Here is a 20,944-nt window from a genome sequence, read left to right on the forward strand (position 1 = left end):
GAAATGGCCAGATCACAAGTTCTTTTTTTGCTTTGTTGATTTTGCAAGACTAGTGGTTTTGATCTTTATTATGCCTGATCTTTAACCTTCTTATTATTGTATCAAATTATCTGTATTTAGAATATGTCAGCTAGTTATACAGAATTCAGTATTATAGGTGGGAAGGTAGCACAGACTATTAAAGTTGCCTGACATTTCCCATTAGAAGACCCCGTATTCAGTTGCTTATACCTCTCCCACGTTTTAATTGTTTGGGTTGAAATTTTCCATGCTGGGGAGGTGTGCCTCAGACTGATTTCTTTCTGTCTATAACTTCAGTGAAAAAAAATTCAGCCTTTTCTGGAAATGAGGCACGGGAGCTAATACACTGTTTTGCTCATGTTATAAGCTTCTGGTGACCTTTCTCTTTTGAAAAGCTCTCATGCCCCCATGTTTTGGAGAAAGGACTTGAAATTTGGCAGGGGGTACCTTTGTATTAGGAATATGTCTTTTTTTTTCTCCCCAAGAAGTTGCCCAAATTTGGCCAAATTATAAACCTTTGAAAAAATCACACTTAACATATGCTCAATAGGGGCCTCCTACTGCTCCACAGTTAAAATCCCTGATGATTCCATCAGCACTGAATATGCTCCAGCCTAGAACTACCCAGGACTGAGCAGGACTTTCCAGGCTGCTCTGGGCCATGCCAGCTATAGGCATCAGAACTGACAGCTAGGATCCTGTCTCTACTGGGCTCTCAAAGCTCCCTGCTGCTGGGTATCAAGGATGGAGAAGCTGCCTGACTCAAATGAAGAATCAAGATCCAGAACAGGAGGCATGGGCCCAAAAGCAGAAGATTGGAACAAGGAGCCTGAAGGTGGGGGAGAGAAGGACTAGGAGGGAGTTGGGGAATGGAAAGTTGGAGACTGTTATCTGAGAGAACAATACTGGGACTAGCTGGACAACTAAATTGAGACTGGGAGCCAGAAAAAACATGGGAGGTGGGAATTGGGAGCCAATGCGTGAGGAATGAGACTGAGATTGGATGAGGAGTTGGGGGGAGACTGGGATTGGCTGGACAAGGAGACTGGGAAGTGATGTGGGGAGGAAAGATAGACCTGACAAGGAGTCAGGATGGTGGAATGGGGGGCATAGGGAGAAGAGAACAAGGCCTGGCTGAGCAAAGAGACTGACACAAGAAGCTAGATGGGGACAGACACTGTGTTTGGACAAGGAGCCAGAGGAGGAAGATTGGAACTGTGAGCCGGTGGGGATGGGGAATGTTCGCATGGGGGGTGATCTGAGAGAGATCACAGACAGGAGACTGGGGACAAATAATTGGGGTGAAGGATGCAGGGGAAACTGGGAATGGTTGGGTAAGAGGATAAGGACAAGGAATGGGGGGAAAGATTGGGACTGGTGAGGAATCCAAAGGGAGAGACAAGAAGTGGCTGGGCAGGGAGATTGTCTCTTTGCTCAGTCAGGCCTTGTCTTTCCTCCCCACATCACTTTCTAGCCTCCTTGTCCAGCCAATCCCAGTCTTCCCCAACTCCTCAGGGATGAATAGCCTGAGGAGGGGAGACTGGGACTGGCTGGTGAGGCGAATAGGACTGGGATGAAGATATAGGTCTGATCCAATGAGGGATTGGAGGGAATGGGGCAGAAGAGTCAAGTTTGGGGGATGGGAGAAATGGGCCAAACTCTGCCTACTAGAGCATGTTCCCCTCCAGAGCCTGGAATGGAACCAAAGGCTCCTGCATCTCATCCTTCCTCTGCTGTCAGCAAATATTGGTGAAACCCACTGGCAAAGTGTCTCATCCCTCCCTCCTCCTGTACTGGTCTGCATAGATAATTACAATCTACCACTGCTATAATTTATTCTATTGGCTCAAGTGGAAACTAAACTTTCCAACCCTACTGAAGCATCATATGGATGTCAAGATGATGTCACAGGATGAAATCTGGTATAAAGTCTGCTTTTTTAAAAAAAAAACTAGGAAATTACACACAGACATACTCTAAAAACATTTTTAAGGTTGCAAATTCAAGTTCTCAAAAATTAGGATATGCCAAAATTAAGGTTGCCTGTGTTCTTAAAGGTTCTCAAAGAAAAGGACACCAGAAAGTTTTTTTTTATCATGGGCAAGACAATTTATTTTTCCCTAGCCTTGTTCTCTGGAACAGCTGAACCCTGGTGGCTGAAGTTTTCCAAAGAAGAAAAAATTTCAGCCTGAGGTAGACACCTGGCATAGAAAATGTCATCCCAAATGGTTAAAGTTTGGTGAAATTGTAAGAAGCAACTGCAAACGGTCTTATAATAGGAAGGGTCAAGAAATCTTATAGACAGTGCTACCAGCCTTCTTGTAATATACAATTAGTTGCAGATTCAGAGTGCTCCGTATCTCTGTAAAATCTGATCGCTTATCAGACATGGTACTGATATTACCATATTTCTAGATAAAAATAATTATTTGGGGAAATAATTCAGTCCATCCCTGCTTCCACATTTCTCTCCCCACACCCCACTTATGCAAGATCTTTAATGAGTTCAAAGAACCAACTTTGGGCCAAACTGTAGTAATTTGGTTTTAAAATGAGGCATTTCTTTGAAGAATTATGGAAAGGGGCTGGCAAAATGACAGCAGTTATAAAAAGCAGACTGAAGCTGTCAGCATGGATGCAAGAATGCAGCTTCTGCTTGTGACTGGGAAAGGTCAGGAAAATATGCAGAATGCTCAGACAGCATTTAAAAGTTCCTGAGCATTACAGAATGCTTAGGCAGAGGCTGGAGGTACAGTGCAAAAGAAAATAGAACAAGAAAGAATAAAGTAAGTGGGGTTTACACTTCACATGTATAGCACAAACGATGTCAGCCATAAAAATAGCATCCGTGAATTGATCATGCTGTCACACCTCACCATTTCAGCAAAGTGAAACATGCTAACCTTCCTCACTAAAAATCACATAGGAAACAGGAACGGAAATGCCTAATGGGCTGATCTAAAGCCCATGGGAACCAATTGAAAGACACTCATCGACTTCAAGGTTGTGTCTACATTGCATAGTAAGTTTTGGCCTGACTCGTATTTAATCCCAGTCCCTCTGCTGTCCACACACAAAGTGACATATGACATATGTTCATATGACAGAACCCTCAGAGCAAAAGCCCTACTGGCTCACCCAGGGCTAGGGGCCGAGCCCGCATCCTGCTGTGGCACAGGGCAAGCCTGCTCACTTTGCAGTGAGGACATGGCAGAAGCCAGTGTTGCCAGGCTCGAGTTTGGAGCGTCCACCAATGTTGTCCCATCGGCCTATGTGTCCCAGGCCTTATCTCTGCAAACTTTCCACTCAACTTCCAGGAACCAAAAACAACCACCTGGATGAAATAAAGCTGCTCACCATTTAACCCTTCTTTTCAACACAGATTGCTCAATTTTAAGCACATTTAAGCCTATCTTATTAAAAACTGAGAAGATTCTCTCCATCCCGGCTGGCCAGAGGAACACACCAAGATCCTGGCCAACAGCTGGTATGAGGAGAGCAAGAGTCACGACTTTAACAAGAGTACAAGAAACTAGCATGATTATGCAGCCATATCAAAGAGGCTGGTGGCATTTGGGATCAATGTAGTCAATACCAGGAGCAAAGTCAAGCTCCTCAAGAAGGCCTACCGCCAAGTGAAGGATGGGAACCATCCATCCAGGGGCTCCCTGGCTACTTAGCCCTACTATGAGGAATTTGATTAGGTGCAGGGAACATATGGTGCTTCATTACAATCTCTGGAGAGGGGATAACATGCTTATAACCTTGGAGGCAGAGGCTGCATTGGAGGAGAACCTGCAGACCATATTGCTGTCACTAGGCCTGGATCAGGCTATGCAGCTGGACCAGCTACAGCACATCCTGGGCGCATATTCAGAGAGGCTGTTTAGAGAGAGCTCTGGGAAGCAGCCCACAGATGAAGCAGCACAACAAGTATTGGAGCCTGGTATGAGAAATGGTGGTCTTAACATGTTATTCTTAGTAAGAACGGGAGAAATTTACAGGTTATGCCAGATAAAATTATTATAAGCATGGGTGTGGTAGTATACTTCTACTGAGGATGGAAGCCATGTCATCTCTTTGGCTGGCATGTCCACCCCATGCCTGACACCAGGTGGGATCCAATATGGATTCTGGGATGTGGGAAAAAACAATAAGCAGTTAGCACTAACTTTTTATTAGGTGACATGCTTATTGTTTGAAAGAGGGGTTCGGTATTAGCATCATCAAGCTTAGATTCACATTTCTGCATGGATAGCTCTATTTAGAATTTAGCCATGTTGGGACACTTTCGTGGCACGCCTGAAGTGTCCAGTCTGCCTGACTCATTGGCCCAAATGCCTCAGTTATCTGTCCCAATGGCAGCAGTGGATGCGTTTAGTCTTGTGGGCCCATGTCTGGTTTGTGCAGGAATGCAGTATGATTGTAAGCGGGCTGTAATGAGTCTTCCATCCTGCATTACTATCTTATTGATTTTTGCCAAGAATTTTCATCCATCCCTTGCTGGTGATGCATGTAATGCATCACACAGTAGGAACTTTATACTGTTAGTAAAATTCTGGGGCAGGGTATACTTATGCCCAACATTGTAACTCAAGGGTCCTCTCCATTGGTAGATGTGTGGATCAGTCACCAGATGCTGAAAAATCTCTTCAGCATAGATAGGTGGCTCTCCTCTGCTGCCCTGGAATTCTTGCTTCCACTCAGTCACCTCTAGCAGATTAATATCTTCCAGAGCTTGTACTGCCTGAAAGCATGGTAAAACCAAAGTTAGTAATAGGGTGCTTCTTAGGAACCTCCCCTCCCCACACAATGGGAATTTTGTTTGAGATTTATAAATGATTGTAATTGATTCTATTATGTTAATCTTACCATAATATGTCTAGGCTTGGACCATGGCTTTCTGCAGCTTCTGAACAAGTCAGTGAATAACATGAAGCCAAATGATGAAAGTGTGTGATCTTTCATTTTCCTGGGCAGAAGTAAGGAACCAGAAGACTGGAAGAGTGGCCACTCAATCTACTAGGGAGAAGGAAAAAATCAGAGATGAAATGTTGCAGGGCATTTTGGGCAAGGTGGACAAACAGCCAGTGTTCCAGAGAGGAGGTTATAGAGGGAGAAGGAGGCAACCCAGCATGAGGAGAGAATGGCTGCTCAGTTCCAGGGACATGACCAGAAGTTGAGGGAGAGAAGGACAGAGCATGAGGAAGGAAATTTTTGAGAGGTTTCTTGTTCTCATGGATACCAGGTTACAGGCCCAAGTGCCTGCTCCACTGCCAGCTGACATTCCAGCTACTGTCTCAGACCCATGCTCTGAGTCCCCACCACACAATCATGTCCTGTAGCATCGGATAATTATGAGGTTGGCTGGCCTATCATCCAAGCAATGAACAGTGCGTAGAACAGTCAGGTGCACCCAGGCAACACTCCACCCCCATGAACTTACATGTGTAAAATGTTCTAGAGGGGGCAAGAAGAACAGGCACACAGGGGACATACAGATCCGTTACCAGACAGGTTGTAGTGGTTGCTCTATATGTAGATTGGCAATTTTGCACTTTTGTTGCTTCAGTTGTTCAGCTTTATTTTTTGTTTTATTGTATTTAGCTTCTTGCTGGCAGCTGGTCTGCTTATAAGGTGATTTAATTGTTATTTAAATAAGTCTCAGTGTCTTGTTTGCAAACAAGAACAAGCTGTATTTAATTCATAGGCTGTTGTGGCCCCAGAAAGTGTGGGATAATTATACCACTTCATTTCCCTCTTATCCATATCACCCTGCAAACCCATCATGTGAGCCCAGTAGGGATCCCTAATTTTCCTTGCATGTAGGATCCTGCCCCAGAACTAATAGGAACATTTTCTGGTTGCATGTTCCTCCAGTTCAGCAGTGTCTCGAGTCCTCTTCTGGTGAAAAAAATTCTTCTTTTGCCTCACAGACATTATGTAGTGCAAAGAAGGCCACCATAATGCAGATGGCTTTGGCAACACCCAAATATCTTGGCTTCAATCTGCCAACGTTTATTCCACTACCATACTAAAGCTACTGAACATGTAACTGAACTTTCTTTTTCCAGGCCCTCTGGAGTCAGGGAATGGTTTCAAAAGCCATGGCAGAAGAAGGGATGTGGGGTCCCTTAGAATTAGAGTGGAAGCAGACTTCATTATAACAATGTCATTTGGAGAGAATAAGATCTCTGCTTGTCCATGAAGGTAAAAGCCTAATCTCTGAAAAACCCTGGCATCATGCACCCAGCCAGTACATCCCAAGTTGGCATCCATGAACCTGCTGCTGTGGTCGACCAGGGTCTGCATAATGATAGAGTTCAGTACTCATTTGTTCATTATAGAGGACAAATTATTGGTACATGAGTCCCATTGATAGCCCCAGTGCAGTTTGGGAAGCCCATTTTCTCAAAGCTGGCTACTATTTCTGGAACATTCTTTATGCTTACCACCTTTGAGTAAACAACAATCCTGATTGCCTCACAAACCTCCATCACTACAACTCCTGCAAAATCAAACTGGTTTGCCACAGATGTGTAGCAGTCTGAGGTAGTCAGCTTCAAAAGACTTATAGAGACCCACCTCTGGACCAATCTGGCTTCCCTCCAGCATGTGTGCTGACACTGGAGGGTTGGTGCAAGCTGCTTGCACAGGTTCAGAAAAATCTGCTTCTACACGTGAAAGTTCTGGATCCATTGCCGGTCATTCCAGGTCCACATGATGATGTGAGACGATCCCACCTATCCGTGCTTGTGGCCCTGCTCCAGAAGTGCTAGTCTACACATGGGGAATCTGTGGCAGTGGCAGCAGGCTTTATCAACTGAGTCATGAATGACATGTCTGTGTCCCTCTCCAAGAGCTGTCTTCTATAGGAGAGATACTGCCACCAAAATGTCCACCACAGAATCTCTGCCGAAATCCAGAAATAGCAGTGAAATTGCCAGCAGGAAAAGGTCTTCCACCAGTGCTGGATCAATGGCCTGACTCTGGTAGCTGGGAGCATGCAAACCCAAAATGGTTCACCTGGATGTATTGGCAGGCTAGGGGCACTTCTGGTTAAGTGTCACAGGACAGACACACAAGTACACTCACAACACACCATGAACCAAACAGTGACTACAGCTATCAATGGTGCTAAGGACACTTGATATGACCCCAGGAACCACGCCATCCGACACATCTTCACACCATAGTGTAGCTGTGCTGGCATGGGTATGAGGTGTGCATAGCAATGAAGTGTGGCTGCTCAAAGAACAGGTTTTCAAGTGCAGGTCATGCACACAGGGGTTTATTATGTCATGTAAACATACCCCAAGATGCTCTGGCTCTCAGGCCCTAACATAGTACCTCCTTCTGTGTCTCACTGTAGCTTTGGTGTTGTCCATTTGCTTGGACCATAAAGTTTTTGGCACAGAGGTGGTGGGGTGGTTTTCAGAGCCTTGTGCAGCATCAAACACACTGTGAGTGCTCAACAAAGGCTAAACATAGTGCATAGGTTCACTGGAAGGTTTGATACTATGAAATACTAAATACTAAATTTTTGAAATACTAAATTTGAAATTTTTGAAATACTAAAATTGACAAAATTAGTATGGGAATGAAAATGTCGGACTATGATCTGACCTAAATAGTCCATGACCCAGCACAATGGAAAATGAACTCTGGTGTAAAGCTAAAGAAAATGGAAGTGAGAGTTAATTTTTTAAGTCCACTGACTATTGTAGGTAAAGGAGGGTGAAATTAGCATCCATGAATGCAATTTTTATCCCTTTGCAGCCCAGCGGCGGTAGGAAATATCTCCTGGGATATCTATTCTAGTCTTCTACATTAGTGCAGATTTGCATTCTGCACAGATTTGCATTCTACACTTGCATTTTAGTTTTTAGTGAGCGGTATGTGTTTTGTTTATTAAGTGCTTTTTGGTGCTGAGTAAGTGCTAGCTCTCTCAGAGATCTTTCCAGCAGTCTGCCATTCTTTTGTTTTGGAGGAATCCTCTCTAACCATGAGAGGAGAGTTCAGTTCCTGGCTTATTCAGTCCTTTAGACTCTCTGCCAACACAGTTGCCAGTTAGTGTCATTAGTGGTGGTGATTTTTGTGTGATGGACAATGTCCCACTAGGACCTGGACTAAGATCATCAACTCATTTCACATAGGTCACCCAGCCTTCATCCTAAGGTAACAAATTTACATCACCATTATCTGGGATTGATTCAAATTTACAACCTACAGATGAAAGTCCCTTTATTCCATATCCAACCCCATAAAACATGTAGTGCCATTCACACTGCCCTTTACCTTTCTTAATGACCACGTTTAAGCTACATCCCTTGAAAGGGTAAATTGCTCTGGTTTCTAATCTACTTCACTTTTTTCATTATTATGTAATTGTGGTTTCAGGCTACTGCATGTTGTATTGCCATCCTAAATCATATAATTTATGCACACACACACACCCCTCCCCCCGTATGCTCTCTCATTGTTCTCTCAGAGGGCAGGGCAGGAGGCAATGGGTTCAAACTGAAGCATAGACATTTTAGATTAAATTTCAGGAAAAAATTCCTAACTGTAAGAACAGTAGGACAAAAGAACAGACTGACTAGGGAAGTCATGGACTTTCCTTCACTAAAGGATTTCAAAAGGAGTCTGGATAGTCATCTGTCTTGGATGGTTTAGACACAACAGATCCTGCATCTTGGCTGGGGGTTAGACTAGATGACCCTTGTGGTCCCTTCAAACCTTATGGTTCTATGATTCAAGTATTTTATGGAGCACAAACAAATTGTCCTTCACCATAATTTCTTTAGGTTATTAGGTTAAATTCCATTAATTTCCTCCAGTTTCTGTCTATTTTTTGGTAATGGGAAACTCTAGGCAGTAAGCAGCACTCGCTGAAGGCAAAGGAAATTTCTACATAGAGCAATTATTGCCACATACAAGCAATCTTGTTCAAAACAAGAACCAGCCTGCATTTGTAATCCAGCTTAGTATCCAACTCTAGATACTTAGAAGAGGCACCTTAGAAGAGGAATAAACAGCAGTGGGCTGCAGAGTTCAGTTCAAGGTGAGCAGCATTCTCTACTAGAGTCTAGTACGGGGTCGGCAACCTTTTAAAAGTGATGTGCCAAGTCTTCATTCATTCACTTTAATTTAAGGTTTCGCGTGCCAATAATATATTTTAATGTTTTTTAGAAGGTCTCTCTATAAGTCTATATATTATATAGCTAAACTATTGTCATATGTAAACAAGGTTTTCAAAATTTTTAAGAAGCTTCATTTAAAATTAAATTAAAATGCTGATCTTACACTGCTGGCCCACTCAGCCCGCTGCTGGCCTGGGGTTCCGTTCACCTTCACCTAGGCCGGTAGCGGGTTGAGTGGGGCCTACGGCCGGGATCCTGGCTGGCAAGGGGCAGGCAGCCAGAACCCCAGACCGGCAGAGGGCTGAGCAGGGCTGGCAGCTGGGACCCCAGACTGGCAGTGGGCTGAGCGATTCAGCCCGCTGCTGCTCAGCCCGCTGTCGGTCTGAGGTTCCGTCCACCGGCTCCTGCCAGCCAGGGTCCCGGATGCCGGCCCCGCTCAGCCCGCTGCTGGTTTGGAGTCCCGACCGTGCCCACATAGAGTAGGTACCTACCTTCTCCCTGATTCTAGCCATTCTCTTCCTCTCGCTGCACTGGGATGAGGGTGGCAGTGTGCTGAGAACAGGGCTGGGGGTGAAGGAGCAGGCTGGGAGTTGGGGTGCAGGCTCTGGCCAGGAGCTAGAATGAGGGAGGGGGATCAGGATTGGAGCAGGAGGTTTGGGTGTGGAGCGCTTACCTGGGCAGCTCCCATTTGGTGTGAGGGGTGCAGGTGGTAACGTGTGTGGGGGGGGGTGCAGGAGCTCCTGTGTGGTGCTTAGGGTGGGAGTGGGGATGTGGGGGGTGCAAGAGCCAGGGAATGGAGTGTGGAGGGGCTGGGTATGTGTGGGGGCTGCAGGAGTCAGGGCAGGGGGCTGGGGGTGTGTGAGGAAGGGGCAGGAGTCAGGGCAGGAGGCTGGGGGGGCTGGGTATATGTGAGGGGTGCCGAAATCAGGGCTGGGGTTGTGGGGTGGGGGTGCAGGGTCAGGGCACGGGGCTGGGGTTTGTGGGGGGTGCAGGGGTGAGGGCAGAGGGCTGGGTGTGTGTGAGGAGGGTGCAGAGGTCAGGGCAGAGGGCTCAGAGAGCCCCTAAGTGGCTCACAGCAGGGGGCTGGAGGGGATATGCCCTGATTCCACCCCCTTCCCCAAGGTCCCCAGAGCAGAGAGTGCACTACGGCTCCGCTTTTACCTCTCCCCCTACGTAGCAAGGGCCGTCAGCTGATTGGGCGCAGGGAGGGAGAGATGGAGGGGCAGGAACCCAGCATGCTGGGGGAAGAGGCTGGGGGAAGGGGAAGCTTGCCTGCCCTGCAAGGAGAGAGCGGTGGGCAGGGGGCAGAGAAGAGTGGGCCGGGCCGGGCAGGATATTTAGTGGCACGCTGCTGTCTGCCCAAGTCCGGCAGACAGCAGCATGCCATTAAAAATTGGCTTACGTGCCATGTTTGGCACGCATGCCATAGGTTGCCGACCCCTCGTCTAGTATAAAGACATCACCAGAAACCAGAATAGCAGGAGGTGAGTGTGGGGGTATAGGCAGGGAAGAGAAGTAAACCAGAAACCAGGCTGCTTGAGAAGGGGAGAGAAACAATTAAGAGACCACCAAGGAAAGGCAGAAGGGAACAGAGCCAGGAAGGGAGGAAATCATGAAGATGATAGGGAGAAAATTGGGGGAACTGATGTGAGTAGGAAGAGGGAAAATACTCACTACATTTCCTACTGCCTATTAAATGCTAATGAGGAAATGCTGGAAATGTGCAGCAGGACAGGTTTTGGCACTGAAAAAGCAATAGTTCTAAGTTTATGTATGATTTGGCCTACCAGGATGTGTTCAAGTCCTATTGTAAAGTGTATAATGCTCTGCTATTTTGCTTTCAAAACTGATAACTGACCACAGATGGGAACTTTCTTCTATTTTTGGCTGCCACACAAGGGCACCATTTACTTAGTAAAGGGAATTGAGCCCCCAGGAACTGGACTCCAGCGATTGCTGTTTAACCACAATGGAGGTTGTCATGTTCTGGGGTACAATCCAAACTAGTGAGGCCTTGTTGTCACTGCTTTGTTCTGCAGTCCTGAGTGCCACAAAATGCTCTGCTGGTGCTGTAGGTACCTGGGCTGGCTGCTTCCAGCCTGCACACAAGCATGCAGTGAGTGTCTATGTAAGAAGCAGCTCTGACTCAGTAGCTTTGGTTCCAGTCGCCTGCTTGTTACTCCACTGCCCCACGCTGGCCTCCACCAGCCTTGGTTATGCCTGGCAAGATGACCCCAACATGACCACCAGTCCCAAATTTTCCAAAACCCATGGGCTCTGCTATGTCCAGCCCTCTTCTGGACCATTAAAAGTTAAACATGTTTATTAGCAAAGGGAGATAAGATTTAGAATCATAGAATATCCAGGTTGGGAAGGGACCTCAGGAGGTCATCTAGTCCAACCCCCTGCTCAAAGCAGGACCAATCCCAAGTCTAAAGCAAGTTCAAGTCTAAAGGATAGTAAGAAATGGATACATACAAATAAAAGTGAAAAATGCTTTCTAGAGGCTAAGTCTTAATACAACAAGCTACAGCCTTTGTTCAAGGTAGTTTCCTTACCTGTTTACCTTCCAGCAAGATGGCTGCCCACCCTCATGGCCAGGCTTTCCCCCCCATAAAATCTAAAGTGCTTGGATCCTTTGTCTTCCTAGCTGAAAGATAACTTAGGGTTCTTTGTCCCTTTCCTTTATAGTCCAGTGAACCTCTGAAATGGATTCTTCTGAAGTTTGCCTTCCAAAGTAAAGTTCATTCAAGCAGTGGGAAGGGTGACATGGAATTCTGGTGGTGAACGAATTTCCATGTTGGTTTCTTCCCCAGCTGGTGTTTGCAGGAAACAGATCAATTTGCATTTCAGCAATCTCCTTCCTCTGCCATGATGCTCAGTGGTTATCTCCCTCCCACTTGTTGGCTTGCTGGTCTTGTTTACCTTCTATATAATGTGCATTCCCATTGTCTCTTATCCATACCTTGGAAGTACCAGTATGGTGAAAGAACCACATTTGTTTGTCTAGGGTGAGGTAACTTTAATCCTGTCTGGCAGACACACTTTCATAACCTAATTTCCAATATGTTTTTAATTTTGAATTTGTACATACATACACTACACAATAATATTAATGATCAGTATGTTATTAGCTTTCTATTGATATCTTACATGCCACCTTCTAGATAGAAGTTATGACATTAGTGTATTGTATTACACTGAACTGGTCAGGCCAGCTGAAACTTACTATCAGATATCAGAGAGCTCCTTGCCCTCTTGCATGGGGATGCCGTTAGGGTCACAGAGGGATGGCCTCAAATTTTCCTATATGAAGCTATATCACTAATGTACCTTTTCTGTCAAACACTTCATTTAGCCTATTTTGCAGAAAATGTAGCAGACATTTGTTCCATCTCAGTTACTGCAGTGGTGTTCTATTTGGAGCTACATTTATTTCATGACAACAAAAATTTATGCATTGTTAACACCTTATTGCTGAAAGTACCGGGTTTAGGAATGCATCACTGGCAATTAATGCAAACCCCATGAGTAACTGTTTCCAGTCCCTATAAAATGATAACTAATGTAGCAATCAGATTCCCAGGAGTAAAGCTCTATGAACATCTGCCACTCTTACTTTATAACTATCTACAAACTCCTACAGTTTCCCCTTTTTTTTCAGATCTGTCAAGCATAAATAAAGAATTCATTGCAGAGCTCATCAGATGACTTTGCTTGTATTCCTACTGGCACCAAAGGATTTTTGAGTACAGGGGCTCTGGAACACTTTTTTCCCCATTGATATTTTAATTCCGTTTTGATATTCATTTCTAAATCTCCAGACTTCCAGCCTATGCTCTGGTACATATTAATAATATGGAGCATCTTCATAGTGCTTTACCTCTACAAAGCATTAATTAATTTTCACAACATCCCAGTGGTGTAGGTCATGGAAATAAAACTGAGCTGGTCAACACTCCTGTGTGTCAGACTCTAAGCACTGTCCCTGCTTATAAGGTAAGTTCTTTGAGACCGGGACTGTCCTCTTCTTCTGTGCTTGAGCAGCACCTAGCACAATGGGATCCTGGTCCGAGACTGGGACTCCTAGGCTCTACTGCAATACAAATAATAAATAATAATATTGTACAGATGGGAAAAACAGACACAGAGGCCCTGCCTCCAATTGAAGTATATGTAAAAATTACTGTGGTCTTCAATGGTGCAGTGTCAAACCCAAAGAGATTAATGATCTGATTTTCAGTGGTTCTAAACCCTGTAACTCCCATTAACTTCAAATGAAGTTGTGGGTGCTCTAGTCCTCTGAAATATTATTCATCCCCTCTACACCTAACTGTAAAATGCTTAAATACCCACCCCATAGAGCTGTTGTGAGAATTAATATTTGTAACGTACTCTGAAAATGAAAATGCTTTAGAAGTTGTACATATTGCTATTGATTCAATGAGGAGAGTTATAAACTAACTTTGCAAAAATATTGTATACACACAGTCCTATGTTCACTAATGAGATTGTGATGCAAATGCACAGTAGCCAAGAAATTCAGACTTAAGGCTAATAAGCTGTCTATTCTATTTCATTGTGAAATGCAGAGGGGCTCAGATCAGTGCATATTACAGACACAAACAGACATTGTGTTTTTAGGGTCACCATGTTGTTTTTGTGAGGGTTTTTGGTTTTTGTTTTTCATGAGGTGCCAGGTATAATTCATTCTGCCTCCTCCTGGAGACGGAGGGGTGCAGCAGTCCTAGAGAACCACTTGAGTTCCTTCCATCCCTACGTTTCTATGATAGTCCCTTGTAGGAAACAGTGGTGGAAGAAGGAGGTCTAGGTTCAGTTCTGAAGCCTGATACAGAAGGATAAGTTACTTGTGTCTCCCTCTGTAAGCTAGTACTTATCTACCTCACAGCAGTTCGGAAGCTAAATTTATTGTTGTTTGTGAGGTGCTCAGATGCTATGGTAATATGGTTGTATAGATATAGGGTATTTAGTTGTGGAAACTTGAAGTGTGATTTATTGTTTGCATTGCATTGTCTACCTGTTACAATGACATTAATCTTAAATCTAAACCAGGAGAAGCTTGAAATGCTGCAGGGGCAATGCAGTCAGCCCTGAGGTGAGGTGGTGGGAAAGTACAATGATAATAACAGCTGTCTCCAAACTAAGTGTAGAGAATATCTGTTCATGCTGGTAATACCTTTCTTAAAGGAAAAAGCACCCACTATAGCTGATGCCCGGAAAGGCACTAACTGGCTTCAAAGGAATCTGCACCTAGTCCAGTTAAGCCTGAGAGAAGATTGCTGTGAGATCCAGTGTTTGAGAGTGAGAGGAAGGAACTGAATGTAAGAAAGTAAGTCTAATTTGTCACTCTAGGTGGATTCTTTCAGTTGTGTAAGCCTAATATGTTACTCATTTTACCTACAAACTGGAATTTGAAAGTTTAGGCTCATATTCTTTTCTTCTATCTGTTCATGTCAAAAATTTAATAATTTTTGATGCATGATAATTTTTTGGGGGGGAGGCTTCAGTTATGGTAATTGGTTCTTTTTACATACTTCTGCAGAAATCTCACTCCTGCATAAACATCTTCCTTGCCAAAGCAATCCAACACGTCCCCAGAATGTACTTTAAAATCTCTCTCTCTTACATAATATGCCATGTGCCCTTACCACTATTGAAATACTTTGCAGCTGATTTCTCACATCTCCAGCAATGCTGCCTAGTAGGAAACTAATGAGTAAAATGCAATACAAATGAAAGAGGGTGTTACTTTAAATATAACAGTACGTTCCAGAAGCCGGCTACTGTTCTTTCTGTTGAGGTGTTGCCCTCACATATTAAGGATCCTCTCTTTACCCAAACTGGTGGGCTAGCATAATATTAGCAATGGTTGTTACATTCAAACTGTGACCTTTAGCAGGGCCCTGGCTGGTGGATGAGTAGGAGGAATATTTTCTTCCCTGTCCTCGCATCCAAACATGGGAAGTTTACAGTATCTCGAATTTAGAAGATAAATTTTGCATGGAAATAGTAATGTGGCCATTCAGTTATTGTTTCTGCGACTGAATGCGCTCTATAGCTTAATTGCATACAATGTTTATGTTAAAAAAAGATTAGTACATTTATAAAGTCAAATGCTCAAAAATTAGGAAATACCAGAAGTAAGGTAGCCTGTGCAATCTTAATTTGGCCTCCTTGTGCATGCATTACAATACAGTATTTAATTACATGATCTCTCACAATTTTTCCACAGGACCACTGCCTCGTTCAGTGCACAGGATGAAAGACAATCCATTAATAATACTTAGCTCTTGTAGATCACTTTTTGCCAGTACATCTCAAAGAAGATCCTTACCATGGTCAGTATCATTGTCCCATAAAAACATAAACATAAAAACAACCATACTGGATCAGACCGAAGGTCCATCTAGCCCAGTATCCTGACTTCTGATGGTGGCCAATGCCAGGTACTTCAGAGGGAATGAACAGAACAGGTAATCATCAAGTGGTCTCAATTTTAGAAGTGGGGAAACTAAGTCACAGGGAGGAAAATGACTTGCCCGAGGTCACCCCGCCGGCAAGTGGCAGAGCTAGGAAATGAACCCAGGTTTCCTGAGGCCCAGTCCTGTGCCCTATCCACTAGGTTCTGCAGGCAGACCTGCCCAGTGGCTATATCAGCCTGTATAATAAAAACGACTCTGGTCTATAGGATCCCTTTTTAATATATTGCAGAAGTTGGAAGGTACTGTGATTATTGGGGCTGCTCAGTAATGAAGTACTCCAAATCTCTAAGATGCCAGGTGCACTGCAACTCTGATATGTCATATCAGGGTTTGGCCCTGCGTGATAGGACACATGCCAATGCTCCGCCTGGCCTGGTCCTTTTTGATGTCTTGGAACTTAACCTCTTCACCTACCAGGGTTTTCTCAACCATTGCCCCAGTGCTGTTACGGCAAGCTGATCTTATTTGCTTTTCTCAGGACCCAGGTAGGGTTTTAGCTGTTGTAGTGTAGGACAAAACTGTTCCCTCCTCCACACCCTAGAACAGGGGATAGTTCACAGTGCACCTCTGACATCTGCACATCTGACCACCCTGTATGGGCCCTTGTACTTCTGTTGCAATTTAGTACTCAAATCATTCTTCTTTCTGTGATCGCCCTCTTGGTACATCTGGACAGATTTATTAAATCATAATGTTCCTTCTGGGTGGCCCTACGCTGGTAATGCTTTACTGCTTGGCAGAGTGTGCTGAGAATGCTGCCAACTGCATTAGGTAAACTGTAGGATTAGCATACCCTTCTATCACATCTGCTCATCCACCAATTCTACTGGGAGAGTAGTCTCACACCCAAACATCACCATATGTAGTATATTTTCTGGGGTGACTGTATTATTCCTGAAAGCATTCATGATACAGTGAAACAAGCTGTCATAGTTACATTGATTGGCATCTACAAAAGATGACAACAGCTGTCAGCGTACAGTTCAGAAGCTCCACCAGCCCATCTACCTGTGCGTAGCAAGGTGTAGTTCAGGTCTTATTTGTCTTGAGCAGACACCTCTTTCCATGCACCTCTTGGAAAAATTGTGACTCAAAGTGTCACCCTTGGTCAGTATGCAAGGAACAAGATGTGCTGTACTGGCAGGCAAAGTGCACATCAAATCCCTTAGCAACTATTCATGCTTCTTGCTCAGGCAGTGGATGAGTTACTGCTCACTTGGAGAAGTAGTCTGTTTTCATAATGATGTATCGACTACCTCTCTGTGACAGGTAGGGGTCCCAAAACATCCATAACCACCCTCTTTGGAGAACAGCTTGTCTCGTTGGTAGCCAGAGGTGTTCTGGGTATAGTGTTATGAGCCCCACAGGTATAGCAAGACTTTATCTAGTCCTTAACAGATCTGCACCATCCAGGGCAGTACACCAACTTTGAACCCTCTGGGTAAGTTTCTCTATTCCTAAATGTGCCCCCAGTCTTGCTGCTATGTAATGCCTTCAGAATCTCAGGGACTGATCTCTTTGGGACCTCTACCTGAATGTAATGGCCAGTATTCTCCACTGCCCATGGGTGCCTAACCAGTAGCCCTCACTCTAAGTGTAACATCAGGCCAGGCTTCTCTATAGTGGCATATGCCTATGTCTGACTATGCCTCTTTTTCCTTCCTTCCAGTGCCTCAGCTGGGAAATTATTGGATCTGTGGCTTGTGCCCCCTTCAAAATTGTGGCTCCTTCATTTTTCATCACAGCCTCTGCACCATTGTTGGTGACCTTTGCTTCTGGGCTCAGGGCTGCTGTTAGGCTGGCAGTTTTTTATTCCCCAGTCCTGGCTTCCTTACTGGCACTGTTCAGGTTCAGCCTCCTAGATAAGGCATTAGCATTAGTTTGCTGTTTCCTTGGATGGAACAGTAACTCCTTGCTTAATGTTGTAGCTATGTTCCTGGAAAATGCGACTTTAAGCAAAACGATGTTAAGCGAATCCAATTTTCCGATAAGAATTGATGTAAATAGGGGGTGGTTAGGTTCCAGGGAAATTTTTTTCACCAGACAAAAGATTATATTATATATATATTCATACAGTATAAATTTTAAACAAACAATTTAATACTGGTACGCAGCGATGATGATAGTGAAGCTTGGTTGAGGTGGTGAAGTCAGAAGGTGAAGACGGTGGGATATTTCCCAGGGAATGCCTTACTGCTGAATGATCTAGCACTCGGCTGAGCCCTCAAAGGTTATCCCATTGTTGTTAATGTAGCCTCAAAGTCTACAAGGCAGCACGAATGGAAGGACGGGAGACAGCATGGCAGGCAGAGACAGAGACACACACCCTGTGTGAGAGAGAGAGATGCACATTGCCCCTTTAAATAGCCGACCCCACTCTAAGTACACTGCCTTTTTAAGCAGATCAGCAAGTTGAGACAGCAGCTGCTGCCAGCAAGCTCCCTCTGTCCTGAGCTGTTGTTGCCCCGCCCCATTCTATGGGGATGGGGTAAGCAGGGGGGAGTGAGACACCCTGACATTAGCCCCCCTCTACTCCCTGCCCCCGCACAGCAAGCAGGAGGCTCCTGAGAGCAGCTCCAAGGCAGAGGTAGGAGCAGCACATGGCAGTGGGGGGACGGACAGCTGAAGTGCTGGACAATTGATAGCCTGCTGGGCGGCTGTTGCACAGGGTGCTTATGGGAGTGGGGAGCTGATAGGGGGCAGGGCCATCCTTACCCATACACAAAGTACGCAACTTCGTAAGGCACCAGGAAATTTGGGGCACCAAATTTACTGGTGCCCTGCACAGCTGTGTGCTGCTCCAGCCCCTGCTCCACCCCTTCCCCCAGCCCCCACCCCGCTCCGCCCCATCCCCGCCTCTTCCCACACCTGCTCTGCCCAAGCCCCACCCCCATTCCCACTTCCCTGAGGACTCCAGAAGAGGTTGGGGCTGCACTTACCGGTAAGTAGAGCGACCCAGCTCCAGCCTGCTCCGCTCCTCTGACTCCCAGCCGCACCGCCGGCAAGTGCTATGGGGCGGTTCCCCCCCACCCACCCACCCAGAGCAGGGAGCCAGGGGAGCAGAGCAGGCTTGGGCCAGGTCACTCCACTTCCTGCAGGAAATGGCCAGCCCCCCACCCCCTAGCAGAGGCCTGGGGTGGGGCCCCACACAGCCCCCCTGCGGAGGCCTGGGGCCCCACAAAGCCCCCCGTGAGGGGGCTGCGTAGGGCACCAAAATAGCTAGGGACGGCCCTGATAGGGGGGCTGCCGGTCCACCCTGGTTCCAAGCCCCCACCAGCTAGCTCCAAAGGCTGCTCTTTCTGCAAGCAGTGGACAAAGTAGGTGGCTCCCAAACGACGTTATAAGGGAGCATTGCGCAACTCTAAACGAGCACGTTCCCCCAGTGGATCAGCAATGTAACAACGAAACCACATTAACAGGGACAACTTTAAGTGAGGAGTTACTGAGGGTTCCTTATCTGGTATTGAAACTGAGCCAGCTGTTCAAGTCACCAGGCCAATTGTCCTTGATGTTAATGGAAATTATGAAGCCACCTGAGTGAATTGTGATCTGTCCTTAACAGGAATTTTTCCCCCAGGAGGAAGTACCAAAAATGTTTGGTGAAGGTCACTGTGCCACTGGCAGACTAGATGCCAGCTCATGCCAAGGACAAGGGCCCCACTGAACACTGACAAATGTGTACTTGGAAACCAGTCTGGCTTGCCTGTGTTTAAAATACACATTAGTGTTCTAAGAATGCAGTTAGTGTTTTGACTTTATGGAATGCTTGTAGGATGCTGCATATATTAATCTTGCTTATAATATCTGTTTCCCATGGTATGAATTTATATTGAGTGTTTCCATTGTAAACTTCTGTAATTGTTTAACTTATCAAACAGGAATAGAAGCATTAATTAAGGTAAAGTGCTTGTCTTGCACCCAAGATGGCCAACTGAAGGCAAAGGAAGCATTGTGTAGCATCAAAGGAGAGACCTTGTTGATTGCATTCCTCACGACCTCCAGGAAGGGAAGGCCTGTGCATGAACTCCCTCCATCAACTTGGATTTTGGGTTGAGGGGGAACAAAAATACCTGACAAGGAGAAATTGTCTCTCTTTATGCTGTCTGGACTCTGAGGGGCAAAGATTCCTAAATATCAGCAAGAGATCCCCAGTCTGTTTGGCTTGGGTCAGTCCTAAATGATGTATAGAGTTGCTTGTTATAGAAGCTTGTATTACCTTTTAAATCTAAGACTGTAACTCATTTGTGTGTGTGTGTGTATATTTCCTTTTTTAACCTTTTAAATAACTCTCTTATTTCTTTCCTTAGTTAATAAATCTTTAGTTAGTTTATCACAGGATTGGCTAAGGCATTGTGTTTGGTTTGAGATTTCAGTACAATTAACCTGGGGTAAGTGACTGGTCCTTTGGGACTTGGAATAACCTAAGTATTGTGATTTTCAGTGTAAAAAGACCATCCATCGCATAGTCAGGCTTGCCTGGGTGTGTGACAGTGTGCAGGGTGTGATTTGGTGAGCTTTTAGACTCGGAGTGACTCAGCTCACTTACATACTAATCAGTTCCCCTTGAGAAGGCTGACTGGGGTAATTAGGCAATCAGGCTCACCCACTGGATGGGATAAGGAACCAACTATTCCATCAGCTCAAGGCTGATAAAGAGGCAGGAAGGAAGCTCCAAGGTGGGGAGAGAAGGGACTATGGCTAGTTGAGCCCTATTACATGGAGGCCTCAATGGAAGGAGACTTCTGTTTCCCTCAGGTCTTGGGGCGAAGGCCAAAAAGTATGGTGTTGCTGCTGTAAATAGACTGTTGCACAGGGATTGTTGTGGAAATGGTGGAGGGAACTGAAAATAAAAGCATTTGGTGAAGGCACAACTACTGGAGTCTGAACAGCTTCTATGAGGAAGAAGGCAGAAGGGGAGCCATGTCCTATTGCAGGGTAGCAAGATAGACCAGAATGCCAAGGGGACTGTGACTCCATGGTCAGACTGTTATTGTGCTTTAGGAGTTCATACTTTTTACTGGGAATTTACACTTGTTACTTGGTTGGTGAAATCTAACTATAGAACTCACAACTAGTTTGCGGTTTGTGCCCTGCTTCTTAACAGTCTGCCCTGAGACTGGTATTCTCTCACTTTTGAGCTGCTCCAGACAGCATGACAATCATCACTGCCAACTGCTCTTTTTTAGTTGTGGAGTAATTCCACTTAGCTTTGTTCAGGGTTCTGCTGGTGCATGCAGCCACTCTTTCCTTGCTTCCATATGGTTGAGCCAAGAGAGC

The 20,944-nt window shown here is 45.3% G+C and overlaps 1 long non-coding RNA gene across 1 annotated transcript in view; it reads left to right on the top strand.

Annotated features, from left to right (window-relative positions):
- Positions 1–14,194: 14,194 nt before the first annotated feature.
- Positions 14,195–20,944, top strand: part of LOC122457969 — a 31,942-nt gene continuing 25,192 nt past the window's right edge. Inside the window, exons 1-2 of the long non-coding RNA XR_006277764.1 lie at positions 14,195–14,514; positions 15,418–15,523. This is a non-coding gene — a long non-coding RNA (uncharacterized LOC122457969). The remainder of the gene's footprint in view (positions 14,515–15,417; positions 15,524–20,944) is intronic.

This window comes from Dermochelys coriacea, chromosome 1 (assembly GCF_009764565.3).
Source record: "Dermochelys coriacea isolate rDerCor1 chromosome 1, rDerCor1.pri.v4, whole genome shotgun sequence".
Taxonomy (NCBI): domain Eukaryota; kingdom Metazoa; phylum Chordata; order Testudines; family Dermochelyidae; genus Dermochelys; species Dermochelys coriacea.